The following is a 23813-nucleotide window of genomic DNA, read 5'->3' on the forward strand; positions in this document are numbered from 1 at the left end:
CAGGTGGCTATGAGATGCCTCAAAGTTAAGTGCTGTTGCATTTTATTGGTGTCTTGAGGGGAACAGCCTTGGAAAAGGAGGGGTTTGGGGTTGCCTCCTCATTCACTGCCTGGATGAAGTTGTACCCCTGACTGAGTGCAACTATTGTGTGAGCATGAAGCAGTAAATGGCATTTCATCTGATTCTTGTTACTCAATTGCATCACCCTCATGTGTGGCCTGGGGAGGGAAGTGGAAAGGGGAGAGCAAAGCAAACCAACCCACCTACCTGCCTAGTGGTAAACCAGAGTTTAAAATGTGAACTGATTTTGGGGAGGAGAAAACCAGACTAACATCTGGCATCTCTGCTGGCTTTTTCCACCTTCAAACCCTGTACATTTGTGAAAACCAGGCTTTGTCACTGAGGAAGGTTTTGGAGTGGCTTGTGATGCCCTGCTAATGGTCACCCATGTATGATAACTATGTGTTTGCCCAGCTGGTGGTTTGCTACCACTGAGACACAGTGGTGACCTGAATTTTCTCCTGAATTTGCTTTTTAGTTCCAATTCAGAGTTAAGTTTTATCACATTTTCTTCTTTTTGTTATTTATTGCTGAAAAATGAAGTGCAGAAAAGTGCAGCTTCTGGGATAGATTAATTTGGTAAAATTGGAAAAGACTTCATAGTTTGAGTGACTGTTTTGGTTGTTGAGTAGATAGTCCCAAGATGCTAAATTTATTTTGCACCAGACACTAGTTATCTTCCTAGACCTGGGTTGGTTCTCCTTGGTTATTTACCGTTAAAAATTTTGCTTTGCAGTTCAGAAGTTGTGATCATATTTACCTTCTAACATGTCAGTAAGTCATGTTATACTGAATGATTTCTATTTAAACCTGTGTCTGATTTTACCGAGTGTTAACAAATTCTTGATTTGTCACTTTTATGTGTACATTTACACCTGACATTTTAATGGCTTATAAATCTGTTGTTAGTTGTGTCAAGTTCTATTTTTTTTTAATTTGTCTTATATTTAAAATGGTTAAACAATGTATTTATTTTGGTTTGTGGTACCTATAAGAGGATAATGGAGAAATTTCATCAAAGTATGCAGTTATTTAGCTGAAATAACAAAAATTAGTTCAAAAGACCCATGGGAGTGAAGCTCTTGCCCTCCTTCCTCTAGCTGCTTGTATGCCAGCCAGGCAGGCTGCTGCCAAAGGGGAGACCAGCTAGAAATCAGCAGCCCCCTACCCATAGGCATTGGAGATATTCTGGCCTCCAGGTATTTATCAAAAGAGTAAACGGTGGTAAGAATGGAGACAACCAAATGATACCTGGAGGCCATGTGATGTCCAAAGAGGAATTTATTGTGGAAGAAGAGGAGCAAGTAGGACAGTGACAGTGGAAGATAATTTTTAAAGCAAGTTAAAAGGCAGCGTGCTAACATGTGTGGTTTGAACAACTGTTTTGTTTTCTTGATTTTTGGTTCTGTGTTTTTTTTTTTTTTAACCTAATCTTGGCAAAATTACTTGGTTTAAGTGCTGAAGAATACGCACAGACGCACACTCTACGCTCTACAGATGTTAGGTGAAAGCTTTATGAACACTGAGCAGTCTGTGAGTTTAGTCCAGGTCTTTACAAAAGTTTTATGGACTGATTAATAACCTGTATTACTGTGGATTTCTTCTTCTGTCTGCTGGTGGTGTAACTAAAACTTATGCAGATGTGGCTTTTGCAAGAAACAAAACAAAACCCACGGGCACGCTCTCTTAAGGCACAGCTGCAGATAAGAAGTCAAAATGGAGAACTTCCCTCCCAAAAGATGAAGAAGAATATGTATGGTATATATCCTGCACCTCTTAAGAACTACTCATCTTGAATTCTTAAAAGCAGGGAAAAGCAGAGTTGAACCATCAGAAAATGGAAAACTGCTAGTTGTTTTAACTCTTGGTTAGGCAAATAGGATTAACCACGGTGGTTTAAAATGATCGGATCTGAATTTTTTCTTTAATATAAGTAGGAGCCTAGACCATATGTCTTTGAGGAACATCATCTGGTTTCAGGCCTTTTCAGTGGGAAAATGAGGCAATTTTGATACTTTTGCCATCTGTTGTGGGGTTTATTGGGGGCAAGGGAGGAGCTGCTACAGTTTCAGTTTGTTCAGTTCCTGAAGTTCCTGATGGCATAATATTCTCTAAGTGAAATGTTTTGATTTTGTTTTCCATTTATTAGCTTTACAGTGTGTTTTCTAAAGGCACAGAGACAGCTTCAAAACTGAATGCTCTTGAAAAAAACAACACAGCAAACTTTAGAGTCCATCATTTCACAAAGCCTTCATTGTCTTCAGAATAATCAGGCGTGACTATATTTTAGAAGGAAATAGATTCCCTACCACCCCACTGTTTCCTAACTGATTTACATAAGCCACACAAGTTTTGGAGCACATACTCCTGAAAAGCAATTTTCTTGGTTTCTGTACTTTCCAGAGTGCTTACAGGTTCAGTCTTCATCTGATGATAACAGAGGAAGCAGAGAAACAGAGGGAACTATATGAAATAGATGATTTAAACATGGTGAAATAGCCTGGGTTTCCTGTTCTCCAGCATTTCTTTCTTTTCCGCAAAATAATTGCACTGATTTTATTGGAGTTGTTCCTGATGTAAAGATGGTGGTTGAGCATAATTATGGTGGGTTTTGTTATATTCTTAAATTTTATTTTTAAAGAAAAAAAACGTACAATAAAAATCTTACACATGGTCTTATTGTTTACAGTCGTCCAACTGTGAACTCATGAGTTCTCTTATTTTTGCTGAGAATGGATTAATCTTCTTTCTACATTAGCCTCCAGTTTTGCTATCAGCCTGTAGCTTATGGGATAAAGTTGCTGTTTCATCTGTCACCTCATTTGGATCCTACATGGCTACATCACCTCAGAGAACACAAAATAACAACAAGAAACAGAAAAAAATAATACTGAGCAAGACTTGTATTATAAGGGAAAGTGAAAGGAACTGGTGCTTCCAGTCCCCAGGGAGGCAAGAGGAAACAGCAGTACAATGTCTGAGCAGTAGAAGCCAAGCACAGGAAGAAGGTTGCTGTTTATGGGCTTCCTAGGAGTATCCATGTAAGGCTTGGTGTAGTATGAGAAATGCAGTAATATGGAAAGAAAAAATTACTAGCTCTAAATATCAATTTGTGCATTGCAGAAGAGCTGTGCAGCACTCTTCTCTGGAGAAATTGTAGTTCCTGGTTAGTAAATGCTACTCTTAGGGTCACCAGGAATTCTGTTTCTCAGATTAACAATACAGTATGATTTTCTTAGTCCATGTTGTACACTTGCCAGAAATGCCATCCTCTGTGCTCTGAACTGTGGTATTTATTTAACCCAGCTTTCAGTATTTTGAAAAGAGTGGTCCCCACCTCAATCATACTTGAGATGTGCTTGATTATAGCCATACCATATTTTCTCAACCAATATGAATAAATGAGAGAAAGCAAGACCAGATTTGGTGTTTCTACTCTGTTCTTAAAAAAAAAAAAAAAAGTTATTGAAGCAGGGACCATGTCTCAAGAACCATTGTTAGTGTACTACGATGGGTCAAATTTGATGCCCAACAATCACTTGCAGAATAAGAGTCAGCTGGACGTTCTTCAGAGGAATGAAGTTTGATTTGTAGCCCTGTCTTTAGGAAACGCACATGCATTTGTGTTTATTCATTACTTCTTGCATTTAAAAAGGAGCCAAGGAGAGAAAGACGTTTTGTCTGTTAATGCCAAATAATGTGCTACATGCAAATAGAGCTCTCTTTCACCATCTGCAATGACAAGGTGTCCACCATAGAAACCTGCAAGAAGCAGGAATGAAAAAGGGCATAAAATATTGGTGGATATCATAGAATTGAAGGGACCTCAAGGATCATCTGGTCCAACCCTCCTAATATTGTTGTTTATATGAGATGTCTCAGCACCCTGTGGAACTGAGACTTAAAATTGTCCAAAGTGGGGGAATCCACCACCTTTCTGGGAAACCATTCCAATGTCTGACTGTCCTCTTAGTGAAACGTTTCCTCTTGTGTTCAATGAGAATCTCCTCAGGAGCAACTTGTGCTCATTGCCCCTTGTCTTGTCCATGCAACTCCTTGTAAACAGAGAGTCTCCGTCTGCTTTGCAGTTCCCCTTTAAGTACTGGAACATCATAATAGCGTCTCTCCTAATCCTTGTTTTCTCAGGGCTGAACAAACCCAGTTTTCTCAGCCTCTCCTCATATGCAGGTGCTCCAGTCCTCTGATCATCCTTGTGACCCTTCTCTGGACCCTCTCCAGCCTGTCCACATCCTTTTTGTAGAGCTGGGGACCAAAACTTAATGCAGTTTATTATTATTAGATGTTATTAGATATGTTTGTTGGCTTCAGTTTCTAGTGACCCTGAGCTTCTCTCTGTGACAAGATAGAGGGGCTTTGGCCTTGCAGGGAGCTTGGCAGCATTGCTATTGGCCAGAAAGCTCCAGTCAGACTCCTCCGAGGGTCTGGCCCACATCTCCCATCTTCCCATCAGCAGTGGCTTGTAAATGGTGATAGGCATTTGGCTTAGGTGCTTCTCAGCGTCTGCTGCCAGAAAGCATGAAGATATGTTTCTGTTCCTGCTCTTGACTAAACATCCCAGAAACTCTGGCAGCTGTAGGTGTGGAGCTTTGACAAATTTCTGGTCCTCTTCCTTCTCTTGCGTGTTTTTCTGTTAGTACTTCTGAATTCTACCTCTGCTGCAGTAATAGTTTCCTTAAGCAATAGTAAGGAAAAAAAAACCAACCAACCCTAAAACACACCAAAGAATCATCAGTCTTCCTGCTCTTTTGTCCCTAAACACTGGTGAGGCCACACCTGGAGTACTGTGTCCAGTTCTGGGTTACCCAGTACAAAAGAGAGAGAAACATACAGGAGAGTCTAATGAGGGGCCACAAGGATGATGAAGGGAGTGGAGCATCTCTCCGGTGGGGAAAGGCTGAGAGAGCTGGGACTAATCATCCTGGAGAAGTGAAGGCTCAGGGAGATCTTATCAATGTGTATAAATACCTGAAGGGAGAGGGCAAAGAGGACAAAGCCAGGTTCTTCTCATTGGTAAACAGTGACAGGACCAGAGGCAGTGAGCACAAATTGCAACATAGGAAGTTCTGCCTGAACATCAGGAAATAATTTCTTATTGTGAGGTTGATCAAGCACTGAAACAGGTTGCCAAAAAAAGTTGGTAGAGTCTTCATTCTTGAAGATACTCAGAACCCATCTGGACATGGTCCCAAACAACTGTCTGTAAGTGATTTTGCTTGAATGGGAGATTAGAGCAGATGGCTTCCAGAGGTACCTTCCAACTTCAGCCATCCTGTGATTTTGTGAAAGCTGGCATGACCCTTGGTTAGTTGACCATTCTTATTGATAGCAATGGAATTGCTTATAGTTTGAATTGCTTATTTCTGTGTATCTTGACAGAGTAGGAACAAACTCAAACATACTTGCAATCTCTTCAAGGGACACTGCTGAGTTTACATTTTGGTTCATGTTGAGGTGTTAGGTTGTTTGGGTGGTGTGTGTGTGTGTGTGTGTGTTTTTTGCTTTGTTTTAGGTTTTTTGGTTTTATTTTGTTCGGTTTTCTTAAAGCAATGCATTATCTGTGTAGTTTCAGTTCTTCAGATGCTTGTGAGGCTAACATGTCCCCACTCGGGAGTGCTTGCTACCTGCCAGGGACCTTGGGCATTGACAGTTCACTTTAGCCTTGCAAATACTGTTGACTGCACTGAAAATTATGTTCTCTGCATGTGTTTCTGTCTGCATATGTGTTCACTTATCAGTTTCATAATTATCAACCTTAATAGTATGTTGCTGAAAAATAAGTCACCAGAACACGCTGCAGTTTTTTGTATGGTATTTTTTTTTTCCAAGATTGCAGATTTTAAGAAAGTAATATTATTGAATGCATGATTTTTTTTAAAGTTTCAAGTATTTCTAATTCCTAAAATTTGTGATATGTCCAAATTAAAATGAGATTGGAACCACTTAGAAAACTTAGAGCTGAAATGCAAACTAGACTGTGGATTTGATTTATTCCAGACACAATTAAGTGAAGCTTTGAGTTCCAGACATTCCTAGTTTTTGAATATTGTTCAAAATCTAGGTCCAGACATGAGTCTTGTGTTGGAAGGTTGACCAATATATATATCACTGGGGAATATTTAACAAGATTTGATTGGATCTGGAAGGCAATGACTGCCTAAAATTTCTGAGTAATTGAGAGTAGTTAAGGATTTCCTGGGGATGGCCCTGAGTTCATCTTGCATTTCGCAAATACAGCCTGCAAGAAGAATTTTTCAAAAATGAAAAACTAATGTCAGCATTGATAACACACTTGCTACACAGTGAGCTTAGGTGGGCAGAGCACTCCTTTTTTGTATTTAGCACAGTTGAACATGATGATAGTTTGCTTTATGTAAGGGTAACCTTTTCTTAGTTTTTATTTATTACTATTTTTTTACTTTATCTAATTTTCAGAAAAATAAAGATGTAATAATCTGAATTTATGCTGAGACGAGATTTGTTTTAATATGTTGGCTGAGTGTACCTTGTCAGCCCATCATAAATTCAAGAATACGATACAGCACCTGAAGTTAGGCACATCTTTAATGATGATAATGAAATGAAAAGCAGATCTCTTCATCCTCTGGGTACTTTCACTAATTTTGGCCTGATCCAATACCCACGGAAGTCAGTGGGAGGCTTTCTATTATCTGCAGTTGGCTTGGGCTCTATCTTAGTAGTGCCATTATGTGAGCAATCGTATTTCAGGAAGCTAAAAGGCAGCTTGATAAGGTGGGAGAGAGCAGGCAGGACTCAGAAATCCCTGCTTCTGAGTAGACTGTTCATGCAGGCTTGATTGTTGTTTAGAAAGAGAACTTTGGAAGATCAGATCTGCTTCTGGAAATTGCTTAGGGATACTGAAGTCAAAGAGCATCCAAAGGTTGCTTTGTGGGTTGCCTTTACTGCAAATAGAGGTAATGTTTCATTACATTTGGAAAAATGGTATAGAGTTCCCTTCTGGGTCCCGTGGAAAAAGTGAACTGACAGAAACGTTAATTATAACCTCCATCTCAGATGCCAGGAAAGAGGAAAAAATCCTTGAGGCTGCCATACCCTAACAAGATATCCTGTTGAGGTCAATAATGTTATTAGGTTTTTTTTCTTTTCTGATCTGAGCTTTCTACCTCAGGCAAGGAGAAAGGAACTCAAATTAGTTGAGAGTAAATAGGAAACAGAAAATGCTCTGCTTCTTAGTTCATGTTAAACTCTGGGATATATGTGGGGATACTCATGTCTTTCCTGCAGTCTTCATGGTTGGAGGGCAGAGCCCCTTGTCTCTGGAATTGATGGAAGCAGAGTGACTGTGCCTGGCTCTGGAAAGGTCAGGCCAGTGGGGAGTTCAGCACAAGGGGATGGGTGCAAGTGGGAGTGGTCTGGAACCAAAATTTCACATGTATGCAGAATTTCAGTGACCCAGACATTATGAACTTCTGCATTGGGGTAATAAGGATTACATCCTTCAGTGGCAGAGCTTTGGAGGCAATGAGTATGGGCAAAGAGAACCTTGGGAACTCTTGGTCTCCGATTCCCTTTCAGCCCTGCACTGGCAACTAATGCCTGGCTCTGCTGCCCTCGTTGCAGCTCAGCCTGGAAGTGGGAAAGGATGCCCTGTGCTCAGCAAGGAAAGAGGAAATCCCTGGCCACATGACTTAGTGCAGATGGTCTTAGGCTTCTCACATAATCCTATGCTTTTGTTTCTTGGGAGAGACGCCGCCTCTCCCTTGCCTGAGTGTAAGCATGTGTAGGAGGCTCAGTGGGGGGAATCTTGCTGAGTTAATTATTCCTTACATGTTGTTTGCCTGTGTATGGAACAATTTAGCCCGTAATAATCAATCTTGCATGCTCTCAAACAGGAAAATGCTTCATATGATCCAAGCTGCATGCTGAAATGTGGTTATTGGAAATGAATTTTATGGATGAATAGGCTGGTATCATGTTGTCTCCTTGCTTTTTTGGACCTTTAGTTATTTGTTCTCAATGTCATGCTGGCAAAATATTTTATGTCTTTCCATTTATCTCGTTGACTTAATCTTCTGCTTCTGGAAATGTTTATATGCAGATGATGAAATACAGATTTTTCAGTGTGAACTGGTGGCTTACTTTTTATTCATGTTAATTGAAAAGCTTATCTCTGTTAGCATCTTTTTAAGAATGGGAAGGGAATTCCTATTATATACATATATATACACATATATAAGGGAAATCCTATTATATACATTAAGGTAATTTATTTTTGCTATTTCTTACCCACATTGTGGTTGCTTAGGAACAGAAGTAATAATAATTTTCAAGTCTTCTCCTTCCATTTGTCCATCAAACTGGCCTTTCCCTGTATCTGTGGTGTTCCACATGACAATCTACTAAATATTTACATGGCTTCCCTTATAGCCTTTGAATGCATTTGTAAATCTCTTCTCACACATGGTCTGTGTTTTGCTAATAGGGGTCTATTGCAGGCATTCCTAATTGCTGCACTAACATTCCATACAAAGTTCCCATGAGGAACTCTTTTCAGGTGTTACGATTTTGAAGGGATTCTATGTTGTAGAGGACTTCTGATGCCGTGAAGAAAATAAGGCAGACCTGTTAATTGTAAAACTGTTGTATTTATTCCAGTGTTTAGAAAGGCCAGGATTACATGAGGTAATTACTGATGCAGTGTGTTTGATCACTGTTAAAATAAGTGGCTAAGAAATAATCTATCATAAGCAAAGCTGCTGCTCTTCTGCTTCTTTACTTGTAGTGTTCCTCTTCCTTTCTATAGATACTAGATGTGGGAGTATCTCTGAATGATCCTGTTCTTTAAATATGAGTGTCATTTTTCTGTAATGTCTTGTGCTGCTACATTAGTTTGTTTATACCTGTCATCCATCATATGGCAGATGAGAAGAAAACTCAATAAATAGCTATTTTGCCTCCCCCTCCCCACAACTTCCCATATGTCGAGATGCTTACTGTTGCTCATTTAGCGCTCAGGCTCGAAACAGCGTGTTTCAAATTTCTCTTTAATATAATTTACTTGTTTACTTCATTTGGTGGGTGCAGTGCTTATCAGCGACATATGTCCTCTTTGTTTAAAGTGAGGCTTTTAAAAAATGTGGAGAGGCTATGCTGTGGTGTGTTTCCTCATGGAAGCCGGCATCCTCCCTCTTTCATTATAGAGCAGGGATAAAAGAAGCTTCTTGCCTACTTAACTCATGTGATTAAAATGGGACACATTGTGATGCTCTCCTCAATTAGCATGATCTGCTCCTGGGGAGCAAGGGAACCCTGGCTGCAGTGGTTCACATTTCCCCCTCTAATGAGTAGAAAGAGTCTTTTGAGAATTGCTAAATAATTCAGACCATTAGGAACCTGTCAACTTAAACAATGCCCCCTCTGACCAGAAAAATGGTTGTGAGGGGTTGGACACCCTGGCAGATGTTGAACTTGTTCCCATTGCTCGCTGTGCTGCAGGCAAATAGCTTTGCAGCCACTTAGAAGATCTCTGCATCGCTCCAGTCAGGCGGGGTGTGTGTGTATAATCAACACATGTTAGCCAGACACTTCTTCTAGCTTTTATACCCAAGTATTTCTTTTAGTTAATCTAATGATTTTGTAATAAGCTTCCAATATTGCCATTTACCACTTTTAGTAGGTTTGCCAGCCATCTATCAAGGGAGACCACAATCGAGGCTAAAAAAACCCACAAAGCGAACAAATGCTTCCCCACCCCCTGCTTTGACTTCTTTAATATTCTTTCTTTTGTGTTAATGCCTTATTTTGCATTTTGAGGTGCTTCTCTGCAAATAGAAGGATCACTCTTGTTGTCAAGCAGAATTTGCTGGAAACATATATAGAACACTAAGATCTGAATTAGGGGAAAAATCAGTGTCTTGAAACTTCCCATAAAATCATATGCATTCACTGGACTATTTTAGTTAAAATTTATTGTGCAACAAGATCTATTTTATATGCCTCTTGGTGCATGCTGTTGAAGCAAACACCAATTTAATATAATTTTCTTAGAAACTTTGCCATCCTTACACTTCTGTTTGTTTATGTCTGCAGATTTTTCTAACTTAATGATGAACCAAGCATCTGTATCATAATGAAAAAGTATTTAGTATGTTTAATACAACCTATTATAGCTTCCCCACCCGCCAAAAACTGTTTTGCTTTTGTCTTGAATGGGTGATAACAAATAGTCAATCTTGCACATGCAATTAGCTGGTCTGTTGGATCAGTTCATGGAACAAGCTATGGTAGTAATACAATGTGAAATAACATCTGTGATTTATAAATATTTATGTTGTAAGATCTCCTAGTGTATTCTTGTGACAAATGACTCCACCTTCAAATATTTTTACATGCTTAATAGACATGATTTTTCTTAACAGCATGTGTTGAAGGCTTCAGTTCTTGTTTTTTTAACCCTAACACATTTAAAAAACCCTTTTCTCTTGTATTCTAGTCAGATTTTTCCAAGTTTTAGGTTTTTGTTCCTTTGACTTGTTTGCATAACAGTCTTAAACTGAGACATTTCTACACCTATCTGTTGTAAGAAAAGACCTCTTAGCTCCTGTTCAGAAGATAGAGTCCCCTAGTTAATTAAAATCTGTTTCTGCCCTTTGTATATTGAAAAAGCATATTGCTGCAGTAGGATACTTGTCAAAAGATGCATCAGTTCATAACGAGTTCTCATCTTGATTGGGTGTATCAGTCTTTTTCACTTTATTTTTCAATAACAAAGCCTTTACCACTAGTTCTGAAGAAAAAAAAAATAATTAAGAAGTGTGAGTTTCTGAGGCCATGCCGGGTGAGCCTTTCTATAGCAGTAGCTACCATCACTTCTGAGGGCTACCTTGGTCTTGGAAGTTAACTCTCGTGAGGGCTTCATTGGTCTCAGATGTTGGAATGGCAACTCTGGGAAAACACCCCACCCCCCATTTTTATTGCTGAGCACATTATTTGGTGTGGGATATGCCTTTGGCTGGTTTGGGTCAGCTGTCCCAGCTGTGTCCCCTCTTGCCCACACCAGCCTGCTTGCTGATGGGGCAGGGTGAGAAATGGAGAAAGCTTTGATGCTGTGCCAGCACCGTTCAGCAACTGCTAAAACAATGGCATGTTATCAACACTGATTTTGGTCACAAATCCTAAAAACAGCACCACAGGGGCTGCTATGAAGAAAATTAACTCCATCCCAGCCAGAGCCAGGGCAGGAGTACTGATCGATCCTTGTAGGCCACGCTTCTCACATCCAGTATGCTCAGTCATCTAAACTGAGGACATGAGTTTGCTTCATAGTTCACCTCCTTCTCTTTCCTAGTTGATTTTCTATTTTTCAGTTATGTCTCATGCCCTGCCATCACATGGTCGTGCCTTATCTTTCTTCATTTAATTATACTGAAATTAATAAGACAGTAACCAGAGGCACTGTGATTCCCTCACTATTCTCTCTAACTCACTTGAAAATGGATCTCAACCACAAATAATAAAATCATGTGTGCAGCAGTGCCAAAGAACTGCATAACATAAAAACAAAGGGAAAATTTCATCTTCATTGAAAATCCAGGTGTGGTTTGTTGCATGCCTTAAATGTCAGTGGGTTCTTCCTATTTTGAACACTGGAAAATCCCATTTGAGAGGAGCAAGGTGTGGGAGTGGGAGTGTGATGCTTGAACAGCAGTCCTTCTCTGCTGAGTTGGGCGAGAACATATTAGCTCTATAGGGAGGTGGGGATGGGGAGCATCCCTTTGGTCTCCTGTATTACAGTATTTCACAAAGAGAATGGGGAGATCTGACAGGAAAGTGGTAGCCATTTAGGGCTTGTAAGTCTTTATGAGAGCTGAGGGTATGGAATTGTGTTCATCTACACCATTCCTCATCTCTTCTGACCTATAGCCGGAGCTGTTTTTCTTGTGCTGATGCCTGCTGGGGTCTGCGAGTTCTGAAGAGAAGGAACATTGTAACATGCAGGCTTCTGCGGCATCAAGGGACTCGAGCACAGATCCTATGAGGAGAGGCTGAGGGAGCTGGGGCTGTTCAGCCTGGAGGAGGCTCAGAGGAGACCTCATCACTCTCTAAAACTCCCTGAAAGGAGGGTGTAGCCAGGTGGGGGTTGGTCTCTTTTCCCAGGCAACTCTCAGCAAGACAAGAGGGCACGGTCTCAAGTTGTGCCGGGGGAGGTTTAGGTTGGACATTAGAAAGAATTTCTTTACTGAGAGGGTGATCAAGCATTGGAATGGGCTGCCCCAGGAAGTAGTGGATTCTCCATCCCTGGAGATATTTAAAAAGAGACTGGATGTGGCACTCAGTGCCATGGTCTGGTAACTGCAGCGGGAGTGGATCAAGGGTTGGACTTGATGGTCTCTGAGGTCCCTTCCAACCCAGCCAATTCTATGATTCTATGATCTTTTCCCAGTCTCCTCTGAATCCGAATTAAGTAACAAATTACATCAATTACTTTTGCCCTCTTTCATCTGACAAACGTTAGGAAATGAGACATAGGTGGGTGAGCGCTGGTTTGCAGGAATGTGAGATGTTCTCAGAAATTCAACTGATGTCTTCTGGAGGAATTTCATGTGGTATAAGGCTTTCCTTTCAGTGTGGGCTGAGTAATAGACTGCTGCTTTTCTTGTGCAGTTCCCCTCCAAGGCAAAAGATGTAAAGGATGGACCCTAAGTAGAGTTTAACAAGAGTAATTCTGTAATAGGTCTTGTGTGATTCAGATGTTTTAGTCATATGAAATCAAGGTTTTGAAAGTCATCTCTGAGTAGTTACACTTCGCATAGCACAGCTTCCCAGCATTCTTGAAAGCTCTGTTAGTGGCCTCTGATTTGAAAACACCAGTTTCCTACTTTATACTTCCTTAATTCCTGCATGCACTCTGGGTTTGGTAACATTGGAACATGGTTTGGATTTCATGGGAAGTCTCTCTACATATCTCCCAGTCTGTGGATAAGCTGTGGTCAGCAGGATACTAAAATCTTGCTGCGTGTCTGTCCAGTGCCTGTTTGTTAAGCACTGGCCAAGGAACCTTGTAGACCAGGGGCTTGCACAACTCAGCTGTTTCACCGACAGGTGAGCCAGGCAGGATGAAAAGTAGAGAACTGGCCTTTCAGAAACAGACTGGACTGTGGTGTATGTTTGTAAAAATGGGCTGACTTTAGTGAAGGACATTTGTCATCTTCGTAGCATGAGTGCTGAGGATATGTAGATTTTCTGTGTTTTGCTTAGCAGATTTTCATTGCTTAGAATACAACCCAGTGGTGATGGTAGGATCTCTTAGCACTTTCAAAGTTAAATCCAGACAATTTTGTAGTGTAAAACATGGGTTAAAATAGCTGTCTCTTTGATTTTGATAAATTATTTATCTCTATACATTAATAACTAAGTTCTTGGCTTCAAAACATTCTATAGAACACATATTTACAAAATGCTACAATGTTTGCATGTTAATCTGTTCATATAGCCAACCTGCTATCTACAGTGCAACTTCTATTTTTAAGCCCATTATGGACTTCTCTGCAGAAACTGTATTAGTTTTTACTGCAAAGCAGAGATGTTAAGAGCCATTAAACTAGCAGAGACATGCATGAAGACTGGCTGTGGGGCTTCCTCTTTCTCTGTTGGTAATCTACCCTTTAGTTTCCTATGTGACCTAACAGTTCTCTAGAAAAAGAGGATAATGGCACCCTTGTACTTCCCAGCAGTGTTGTGATTATATGTTTCTGGAATATACTATGGATAAAAAATACTATGGATAATAATAAGTGATTAATCTTTGGTGTTCAGCACGGAGCTTGGGTGTTCCTTGTCGATCTCCAGAGGGCACTTCATTATCAGGTTGTCCCACATTGATAAGACAAAGTAGTGGGTGAGAGATAGGGGAGAAGATGGATGTGGAGACTCAGTTTTGATGGTGTGATAGAAAAGGACCCTAGTGCTGTAACTCACTAGATAGGATATTCTATTCCAAAGCCTGGGCAGCTTGTACTGCTTGCTTCCTAAGGGCAAGGCCGGAGGGAACCCCGTGTGCAGGGGGAGCACTGGCAGCAGCCCTGAGATGAAGGGTGTTAAAGCTCCATGTAAGTCAAATAAGAAAAGTATGCCTTCAGCAGGTAATATTAGTCTGCCTGTTGACACTGGGGAGTCACCCTCTAAAAACTAAAGAGGAAGGGAATGGACAGCTTCATTATCTGTTGCTTGAAGATTGTGGGGCACTAACGTGACTCAGTCAGGTCCTAGATTGTGTCAGTCCACGTGTTTTTCATTGGGTTAGGGAAGAATTAATATAATTTAACAAGGTGTTGGAGAGACGTCTTTGGTGACAGTATTTATTTTTCTGAACATTCACCTTTAAAAAAGATGAATTCAAGAAAATAACTGCTGATGAAAGGCCTGTGGGCTGGTTTGAAGCTAACCTTTTCTTAAGGCATAATTTGAACATGGTTTATTCAATCAACTAAGAGGAGGACTTGTGAGGGAAATGCAGTACTCTCTGTGAGAAGGGGGATAGGATCAGAGGCCAACTTTTGCACCTGGGGGAGACCTGGTGCTTTGACTCTTGAGCTTTCATTTCTTCCATGCATGTCTCAGGACCTGAATCTGGATTGTCAGTGAAATAGCAGGACCACAGCAACACTAAGTGTAGTGACATGAGGCAACCAGGTGCCAATAATTACCAGGTAGTGGGCTTGACCTCGTGTTAAGCCCACCTGTGCCTAATTAGGGCAGGCCCCTACTGCGCATGAGCAGGATTAGGGGGGCCAATAAAAGGCTCACACCTGAGTGGCGCAGCCAGCTAGCGCGCTCGTACAGCAAACCCGAGCAACGCTGAGGCCGCGGGTTCGAGCCTCACCCTACTGGTGAAGAGCTCTAGTGGCTCTTCTAGTGACTTGGTTCTTGACTAACCAAGTTAGCGCGGTGCTGAGACAAAGCTCCAGTGGCACAATCAGGTTAGCGCGGTGCCCGCACTCTCCACCAGACGAACCTCTTCTATGGATGCGGCGCTCCGAGATCCAACCAGGTGTCCCAGTAGAATCTCACGAATGGTGCTCTGACCAGCCTGAATCAGTGCTACTGCTCCAAAGGTGGCCAACCAGCAGCCAGGTGTGAGCTTTTTATTGGCCCCCCTAATCCTGCTCATGCGCAGTAGGGGCCTGGCCTAATTAGGCACAGGTGGGCTTAACACGAGGTCAAGCCCACTACCTGGCAATTATTGGCACCTGGTTGCCTCATGTCACTACACTAAGTGAAGTGACAATAACTGTACCATGGACAGGACATAGAAAATAGTCCACTTTTCACAGAGAGCAAAGCTGTCACCAAAACAAGCAGATATTTATTCAGACATAGATTTAGGAGTACAGGTGTAAGTTCTCTACTGTTGCATTACATTTTACAAAAACTGACCTATGGAACTCGCTCACAAGAAACTTTATTGAGATCAGTAGAATTAAAAGAAGGATTTGACCCTTGCCTTGGTAAGGAGAGCATATTTGATGCTAATACTGTGTAACGTGTGAAGTTCGAGAAGAGGTCCAAGTCATGGTTTTCCAGTGGAGGAGTTAACGATAACTGAGCTTTGGAGGTTAAATAGGATTTTTTTCCAAAGTATTTCGAAGGTGCTGGGCTTAGGCATTTCCTCTGTAGTGGGACAGAACAGGCAACACAGTGAAGCAGAAATCTACTTTTAGGTAGCAATTCCTGTGTTACTGTGCGAATCGTTACTGCATTTTTGTGGACATAAATATTGATTTGGGGCTTTTGTGGGTTACTAATGATTTCTATTATAGCGTTCATGTGTTTCTTTTCAATTGAATATATCATCTGCAATGCAACTTGGCTGTATTTTCACGCTTGGCACTTGAATGTGACCCTGCAATTTTATTAGAATATTTGAATAAATGCCTTGGTTTTGGGCTGGGTTTGTTCACCAACTGTTGCTGCAATCAGTGAAGTGTTGAGCTTTTCTGATAATAAAACAACTGTTTGTGCTCCTAGTGACAGATTTAGCAGCCTAGCTAAATTGAAACGTGGAGATGTCATTTGCATCTTAAGAGACCCATTGTATCACTTATTAAAAAACAACTGATTCTTTAGGATGGTATAAAAAGTATGACAAAGGAAAGCGTCGAGGAAGTTTGAGTTGCCCGAGTTTGTGGTTGTGTAAGTGATGCCGATGTGCAGAACTGCTAAATGCAGCTGGGAGCCACTTTTAAGAGTAGGTTTTCATGACTACAACATTCCTGCTGTGGTTTGGGGAGTTACTTTTTCGCCAGGGCGTTTCACACAAGGATGTTAGGACTACCTACTCCTTCCTAGCAATCGAAAAGGAAAAAAAACAAACAAGCTAAAAACCGAAAAAGGAAAAAGACGCGGAGACCCTGGAGCTGCCATCAGGCAAGTGAATCCCTCTCCCTTCAGCAGCCTTCCCAGCAGCTTTCCTGTGGAAGCAGCCTGACGGCTGAGGAATGTGGGGTCAGACAAGAGCCCAGTCACGGCGTTATTCCCCGGCGGCTGCCTGGCATCGTGGCAAGGGCCAGCCCGCGTAATCGTTTCAGGCAGCCCGTGGAAAACCACCCTCTGGTTAAGTCTGCATCACGCTGTTCCACCAATGGAAAAAAAATTGAACGGGAGGGGAGGGTGTGTTGCCTGCAGACAAAAATACATCCAGGCTCTCGCCGGGTCTGTTTTTAGTTCCTAACGGCTGAGCATTTTGAAGTGTTAGGCACAGTTTCCTGGCGTGCCCAGGGTAGGGAGGAGAAGTCCCCGTCTCTGCGTCTCCGCGTCCCTGCCACGGCAGAGCTGGGGCAGCCGTGGGGCCGGGAGGCTGGAGCCGGCTCCCTGGGGAAGGTAAGCGGGAGTGGAGGGAGGGGGGCTATAGGGAGGGGGTGTGTGCCAGGGGACTGTGGTCCTTTGCTCGCTGGCTGCTGGCCAGACCCGGAGAACTGCAGAAAAAGTCGGGAAAGACTTGGGAAGCATTTAAAAGCAGAGGCCGGAGCGGGCGGCTGCAGCGCCGGGACTCGCAGCCCCCGTGCTGCCCCTGCTATTGCCGGCTGCACCCAAGATGAATGGTTTTCCTCCAGAAAACCCTTCTCGGTGGTCATCTGTCAAACTCAATTGCCTGAATTGCTAAATAAACCACTGTTAGGATCGTTTTACAGCTCTGCTATGATGGAGCTGGAAGGTTTTTTTTGTTTTTTTGTTTTTTTGTTTTTTTTTAAGGTGAAGTATGTGAAAGTACGTTTTTGAGTGCCACATTCTGCAACATTAGACTGATTGTCCTAAAACAATGGGGATAATCATCCCTCTGAATCGTATCTCTTTTATGAGCAGGGGTTATATGTTTGGGAAGTGTTAGGGTAAACGTTTTAGACAACACTACTACTGCCACTGGACAAGGATGGTGTGGAAAACCAAAGCTTCTGCATCTGTCCGAGGTATATCCTGCACAGGTTTTGATCTTTGTACACAAAGTTTTAGTGCTGCGTAACTTTTTAATATGTGACTGCACAGAAAGTGTGTTCCATAGCACAGAAAAAATAAGAAAGCGGAAAATACCTAAGAAATGGAGAAGTGCCTTCACCCCAACACACTTTTTTAAAGAGAGGAGTGATTCACTGCTTGTGCAATGCAACCAAAGTTTGCTACTTTGTTTATGCTTGTTGCTGATGTGGTCACGGAGTTAATTTTATACACTGGTGACTTCATACTTCATTCTGGAAATCATGTATTTCTTTCCCCTTAGGGTGGGTTCTTTGATAACATTATAGACTGTATAGCGAATTGCTAGTTAGAGGCAAGGGATGGAAATTCTTTTTATCTGATCACCTCCAACAGGAAAGGGTAGCTACATGCCATTGAAGAGAGGATTCCCTGAACGGGGTGCTTGGTAGCTGTGAAGCTACAAAGCAAGTGTTTTAGTGGGGAAACCTAATCCTTGGTGTGCTTTTTTATTCTTTAATGTGCAAATAACATGCTGGTACTGCAGGGCTACAGCAAAGGAAGCCCTAAGCTGTGTTACTGCTGTAGGGGTCTTGGCAGGCAAAAATCAAGATCTGCTTTTAATTTTCCAAGGGACTGTGTCTCAAGTTTACTTGAGTGTCTAAATCCCAGATCCTCTATCCTCTTCAGGAAGTCCCAGGGCCAAAGGTGGGAAAGCATTTACTTTGGAATAGACACCCTCAGGTGTTTATGAATGTGTAAACTGAGAAGCAGAAAGGGCTGTGCCAAATGTAGCACAGTTTCCCTCTCCCACTTGTGGAATGGGCTGCTGTAGGTGGCAGGCAGGGAGCCTCACAGCCATTCCAAGCCCCTGTCCCTTATTCTGGCTCACGGTGTCCTACCAGTGGTTGGTGGAGGTTTTTCTCCGATACCAAAGATAAAGGGTTGGTCCAATAGACTTGGAAGGCATCATACTAAAGACGGTCTTTGGGGGAAGAAATGGGTCAGCATTTCTGCTTGGATTTTCACCTCCTTGCTGCTTTTTCCTTCACCTTTGGTATCATCTCCAGGGCTGTGTAGGGTATAGTGTGGTAAACTGTGTCCTAGTCTGGAAATAACTATTGTCCTGCTCTCTCTAAAGCTGATATTTTTGCACCTACAGTTGCCCACTGATTATGGTTTTATTTGATAGCATGAGCTGGTTGCTACTGAAGCAGATAAGACAGGAAAAGAGCAGATGTTCCTGGTGGGGATTTGGGCATCCCAGGTTGACCAGAAAGGTCCAATTTCCTCTCCCACTGTTATCATTAGTAAGGAGGACTGAAGCAGAGACCTCTTCAGGATGTGCCATAATTTTCTGAAGTGTTGTTACTCCACAGCCCAGGGCAGGCAGAGAGGTTGGAGCCAAGGCTCCTCCACTTGGAGCACCTCAGAGTATTTCAGGTGCATCATCCTCCCTGCTTAAGGCCTCAGGCCTTGAAAGCATCGTGTTAATCTGCATCAGGACATGCCAGTGTGCTTACAACCAGAGTAGGAGAGTAGGTGGAGAAGGAAAGACCTTTCAGATCACTGACTTCATTTCTTCTCCAAAGGCAGGAAGTAGACCCTTTGACATATCAACTCCTTAACTACTGCAGCTACTGCATTAAGCCAAGATATGAGCTGGCATTCCTGGTTTTCTTTTTTTTTTTTTTTTTTTTTTTTTAACAGGCTTAATGGCTTTTATTTAAATGGATGTGCACTTTAGCCATTGTGTATAAATTCAATAACATTTACAAATGGTGAAATTTGTTTTTCCTGCCAAAGAAAAATAAGTCCCTAGAGATTTTAATTGTATCAGCCCTGGTGTAATATGATAAGGATCTTCAGGCTTGACTCAGCCTTCCATATTGCACTAACTGGAAAGCTATGAAGTGTAATTTAATTAATATTTTGGACCCAGAAAAATGAGAAAAAAGAAGGAATCACATCCCAGGTACAGAGTATGTAATTTTAATGTGATATATCTATGATGAAGTGTAAACCTGTTGAGCATAATGTTATTTTAAGAGAAGGAAACAGGAAAAGATATTGTCCCTTTCGTGCTTAAACTGTGAAATTAGAACTCTATATACAACATAGGTATGAGTCACAGCATGAAAAGGAGGGTCTGGGGTCATAGTGACTCCTTATGTTTAATGAGAGAATCTATTGGTTTTAATTTGATCTGTGAGCTGCCAAACTGTTCCTAATACAGGAGGCTGTACCTCTAAAAGAGACTAATGAGTGAGTGAGGATTTTTTTTTTTTCTTTTCAGGAAAAAGGCATTCTTGTGGTGTTTTGGTTATTCATTCTTTGAATACAGTGGTATATAATGCAAAATATCCTGCCAAGAATACCTCGGTGTAATTATTATGGTATATTTTTGTAATAGGAATGTGATTGAGATTGCAGGACTAGGAAATCTGCTTCTGATTTGTGGAAGCATGTGACCAAAGTGCGTAGCTCTCAAAAATACAGTAAATTGTTTCCAGTAAGAAATTCCACATTTAATCCAGCTACAGTGTTGTGCTAACCTGCCTGCCTCATTAATTTCATGTATCGGTCCATATTCAGCTGTGCAGGAAGGTGAAGGCAGGTTCACATTCTAGCATTCTGTAATACTTTCATATTAAAAACCAAAGTAGATTAAAATTTTAATTCTGTATCCTTCTAAGAATTCACCCAGCACGTTGATTCTTTGCAAAACTTATGAACACATTAGTGTCTGAAAGATAGTTATATACAATTCTAAGACTTTATAAGCCATTTAAAATGGATGGTATTTTAATCATTAGGTGGAAGAGCATGTAAAAGTAGTTTGAAAGGAAATACAGGAATGGCTTGGTCAATTAAATAAAATAAAATAAAATTAAAGAAATAAAAAAGAAAGCAACCTTTTCCTGATGTAAAAAGCCACTAACATACTTGCTGTAGACCAAACCTGGAACATAATTCTAACTTTCTAACCAGATCTGCCATTAAAAGGAAATATGTTGGTCATTTCATATGGTGGCTTTGTGTTTCATTTTTTATTGCTCTGAAATGCTTACAGATTCCCCATTATCCCAGCTCCATGAATCCCGATGACTCTTTTCTGTGGTGCACTTACAAACCACACGCTCAGAGCAGCTGCCTGTGTAAAGAGCCTGCTGCTGCCTTTTCTCCTCCCTCTCCCACTCCCCTCTTCATCTTCCCACTCCAGCCTGCACAGTCCGGAGGTGGTTGTTGCAGACCCACCCTGCAGCTGGGAGTCCTTACCCAGCCCTGGGGAAAGATGGTTTTCAAAGGCAGCAGAAAGCACGTGTGATTCTCTCTCTTCATTACTAGAGAGTAGTTGGTGGGATACACTCTGCCCTTTGTGTATGAAAACCCATTGGATAAGTATTTAAGTCACCTCAAAGTGAGCTGAAGCTCTTGCTTGTCTAAAGAAGGGTTGGTGGAAGTGTAGCTGGTGGAAGGGTCTAGAGCAAAAGTCTGATGAGGAATGCCTGAGGAATTGGGTTGTTTCACCTGGAGAAAAAAAAGCTGAGGGGAGACCTTGTCACTCTCTACAACTACCTGGAAGGAGGTTGTAGGCAGGTGCATGTTGTTCTCCCAAATTACAAGTGATAGGAGGAAATGGCCTCAGGTTGTGCCAAGGGAGGCTTGAATTGTATGTTAGGAAGAATTTCTTTACTGAAAGTTTTTTCAAGGCACTGGAACAGGATCCCCAGGGAAGTGAGCGAGTTACCATCCCTGGATGCATTTAAAAGAGGTGTAGATGTGGTGTTTAGGGACATGGTTTAGGAGTGCACTGGGTTAATGGTTGGACTTAATGATCTTGAAGGTCTTTTCCAACCAAAAATAGTTTGTGATTCTGCCTTCCTTTGGTAGACATTTGTACCTGTGCAGTTAGGTCCGAGGGACTGTGTTTGGTGGCAGGTACTTGTCCTATTCCCTCTCAAAAGATACAACCCTGATGCAGGTAACAGTGTTCTCATTGATGAAGAAAGTCTGAACAGGTTGTGACACATGGTTGCTTCTTAAGCTACAAGTAGGAATAAAATATGTAGCTTATGTCTTTCTTGAATAATTTTTAGGGGTTTTTTGGTGTTTTTGTTTTGTTTGTTTGATTTGTTTTTTTCTTTTTCTTTGTTTTTTTAAAGAAAAGACTGTGTTGAAAAATTTAAATTGTGTCCTGGTGTGTCATTATAAAGAACTGAGAAGATGCAGTCTGGTATTTTTTTTGAGTGTGAGTTGGCTAGCTTTAGCTTTTATATGTTTTCTATGTCTTATTTTAAAAGCCTTATTCTTGTTAAAGATAGGAGGTTTTAAATTTAAGTTCTTCTCCTGTAAAAAAAAAAAAAAAAAAAAAAAAAAAAAGAGTTATTGTTCCTGGTAATTCTGAAGACTCTTGGAGTTCCCACATTTCTCAGTGAGTCCTCACTCAGTGATGCTAGTTTGATGGGATAATGTTATCCTCATCTGCACCAATCCATGTTGTTCTCCTTTTGTCTTGTTTTTGCCATTTTTATGCTGCTGCCATGTTTAGTTAAGTGAGAACCAGCTTCCCTCCACCTCATCAGTAGATTTTTGAGGGTGCTGTGGTGGGGATTAAATAGTTTGTAGATCACTTACTATACATCTGTGGGAGAAATTTCATTGTCACCAGCCATCCAGAGAAATAAAGGCATCAGAATACATCAGAGGGATAGCTGTGGTACATGTGTTCATGTTTCATGAGGGTAACTTGTTGATCCAGACTAACACTTAGTCAAGTTCTTATAGTGTCCTGGATGGAAAGATTGTCAGTCCCAGTCAGGGAAATCTGCTGAACATCCCTAGAAAGATGCAACCATGATCTCTTTGTAATTGGTATAAAGCCACTGTCCAATGCTGACTGTGACTGAGGACCCTTCAGTCTGTTTATGGCTCTGTGCTTGCCTCCTGGCAGCCTGGAGCTTGCCATTCTCTGTCCTGTAGTTTTTCAGAGTCTCATCCTGGTTAGTGTGACTGTAAAGCATGCAAAAGCATGCTTGGTGTATATTCCCACTGTGGCAGATGAGACCAGAGGAGGAGCCTGTCTCCCTGGACTCAAATATCCCACTGATTCATAATACAGTAATTTCTTGTTGTGTCTCTTAAGCAAACCTAGTACTGGGATAGTATTGCTACGGTTCAGTTTTGCTTGCTATATGGTTACAGACTCAAGCTTTGTAAACCATTATTTTGAGAGACTGAGACTAAAGAAGAAAGCACCCATGCAATTGCAGGGCACCCCTGTATGTGCTGTCACCTTAATCTTAAGGAAAGCATTTTCCCCTCTACCATTTATAAAGCAGTCTGACTGCACTGGTATTAATATGGCTAAATATGTGTCAGGCTCTTCTTCCAGCTTAGAACTGGTCCTAAGCTTGTGTATTTGTTTTTCAGAGCCAAAAAAAGTCTAGGGGAGCTTTGTGTGGAGAAGTCTAAAGGTGGGGAAATACATTTTTAGCTCTGGGTTTATGATTTGTGTTAATTATTGGGTGTGCTGGGGATGGTGGGGTTTCTGGATTAACATGTTTGCATAGCTGCATTTTTTGAACGTGTCAAAGGGAACCCAGGCGAAGGTTAGAAACTTCTTTTTTTGGGGAGTGTGGGCATAATTAAAAGGAAATAACCTCTTTAATAGTCATCTTCAGGGTTAGTGATCTGCTTTCTAAATATACTGATTAGAATTACAGAAAACATTCATAGAAATTTATTTTGCTCACAAGAAGTATTCACTTTTCTGCATAGGGAGAAGAGCATGTTGTCTTCTGCAGTGGTAGACTGCTGTGAGAAATTGAGGGGAAGCTGAACTTGGTCCCCTATCCTGTAATTTCCAGTGCTTCCATAGTTCAAATAGTGTAATGTGTGATGGAGCAAGCACAGCCTTAGCTTGTCCGTGACCCCCACCCCTGCCCTGGAGTCAGACTGCCTTGGGGCACAAGCCAGCCCACTCTGCTCCCCCCACCTCCCCATTGTAGTTATCAGAAAGAAAATTGCTCCACACAACTGAGAGGCAAGAGAAAGGCATCACAGCTGATTTGCAGGGCGACTGTCTTTGTGCAGCCTTGCAGATGCCCTGATTGGTTATCCCAGCATGTGTGAAGGTTTAGCCTACCGTAGCTTTCTGGACAGCCAGGATGCTGAGAAAAATCCCTTGGGGCTATTTCTATGGGGTTTATTGACTGTCCTGTTGTACTGCTGACTGATTCCTGCACAGACTGTAGACATTGTACCCCGAGATAAATTTATTC

General features: G+C 41.6%; 1 protein-coding gene across 7 annotated transcripts in view; it reads left to right on the forward strand.

Moving 5' to 3' along the window:
* TIAM2 (TIAM Rac1 associated GEF 2) overlaps positions 1 to 23813 on the forward strand; it is a 171009-nt gene that overhangs the window by 56137 nt on the left and 91059 nt on the right. The window contains exon 1 of one of the 7 annotated variants that reach the window (XM_071740618.1): positions 16800 to 16938. The exons of the other annotated variants lie outside the window; for them this stretch is intronic. The gene's annotated coding sequence lies outside the window, so the exon portion shown is untranslated. Of the gene's footprint in view, positions 1 to 16799; positions 16939 to 23813 lie in introns of those variants that run through there. 7 annotated transcript variants of the gene reach the window in all.

This window comes from Heliangelus exortis, chromosome 3 (genome assembly GCF_036169615.1).
Source record: "Heliangelus exortis chromosome 3, bHelExo1.hap1, whole genome shotgun sequence".
Lineage (NCBI taxonomy): Eukaryota > Metazoa > Chordata > Aves > Apodiformes > Trochilidae > Heliangelus > Heliangelus exortis.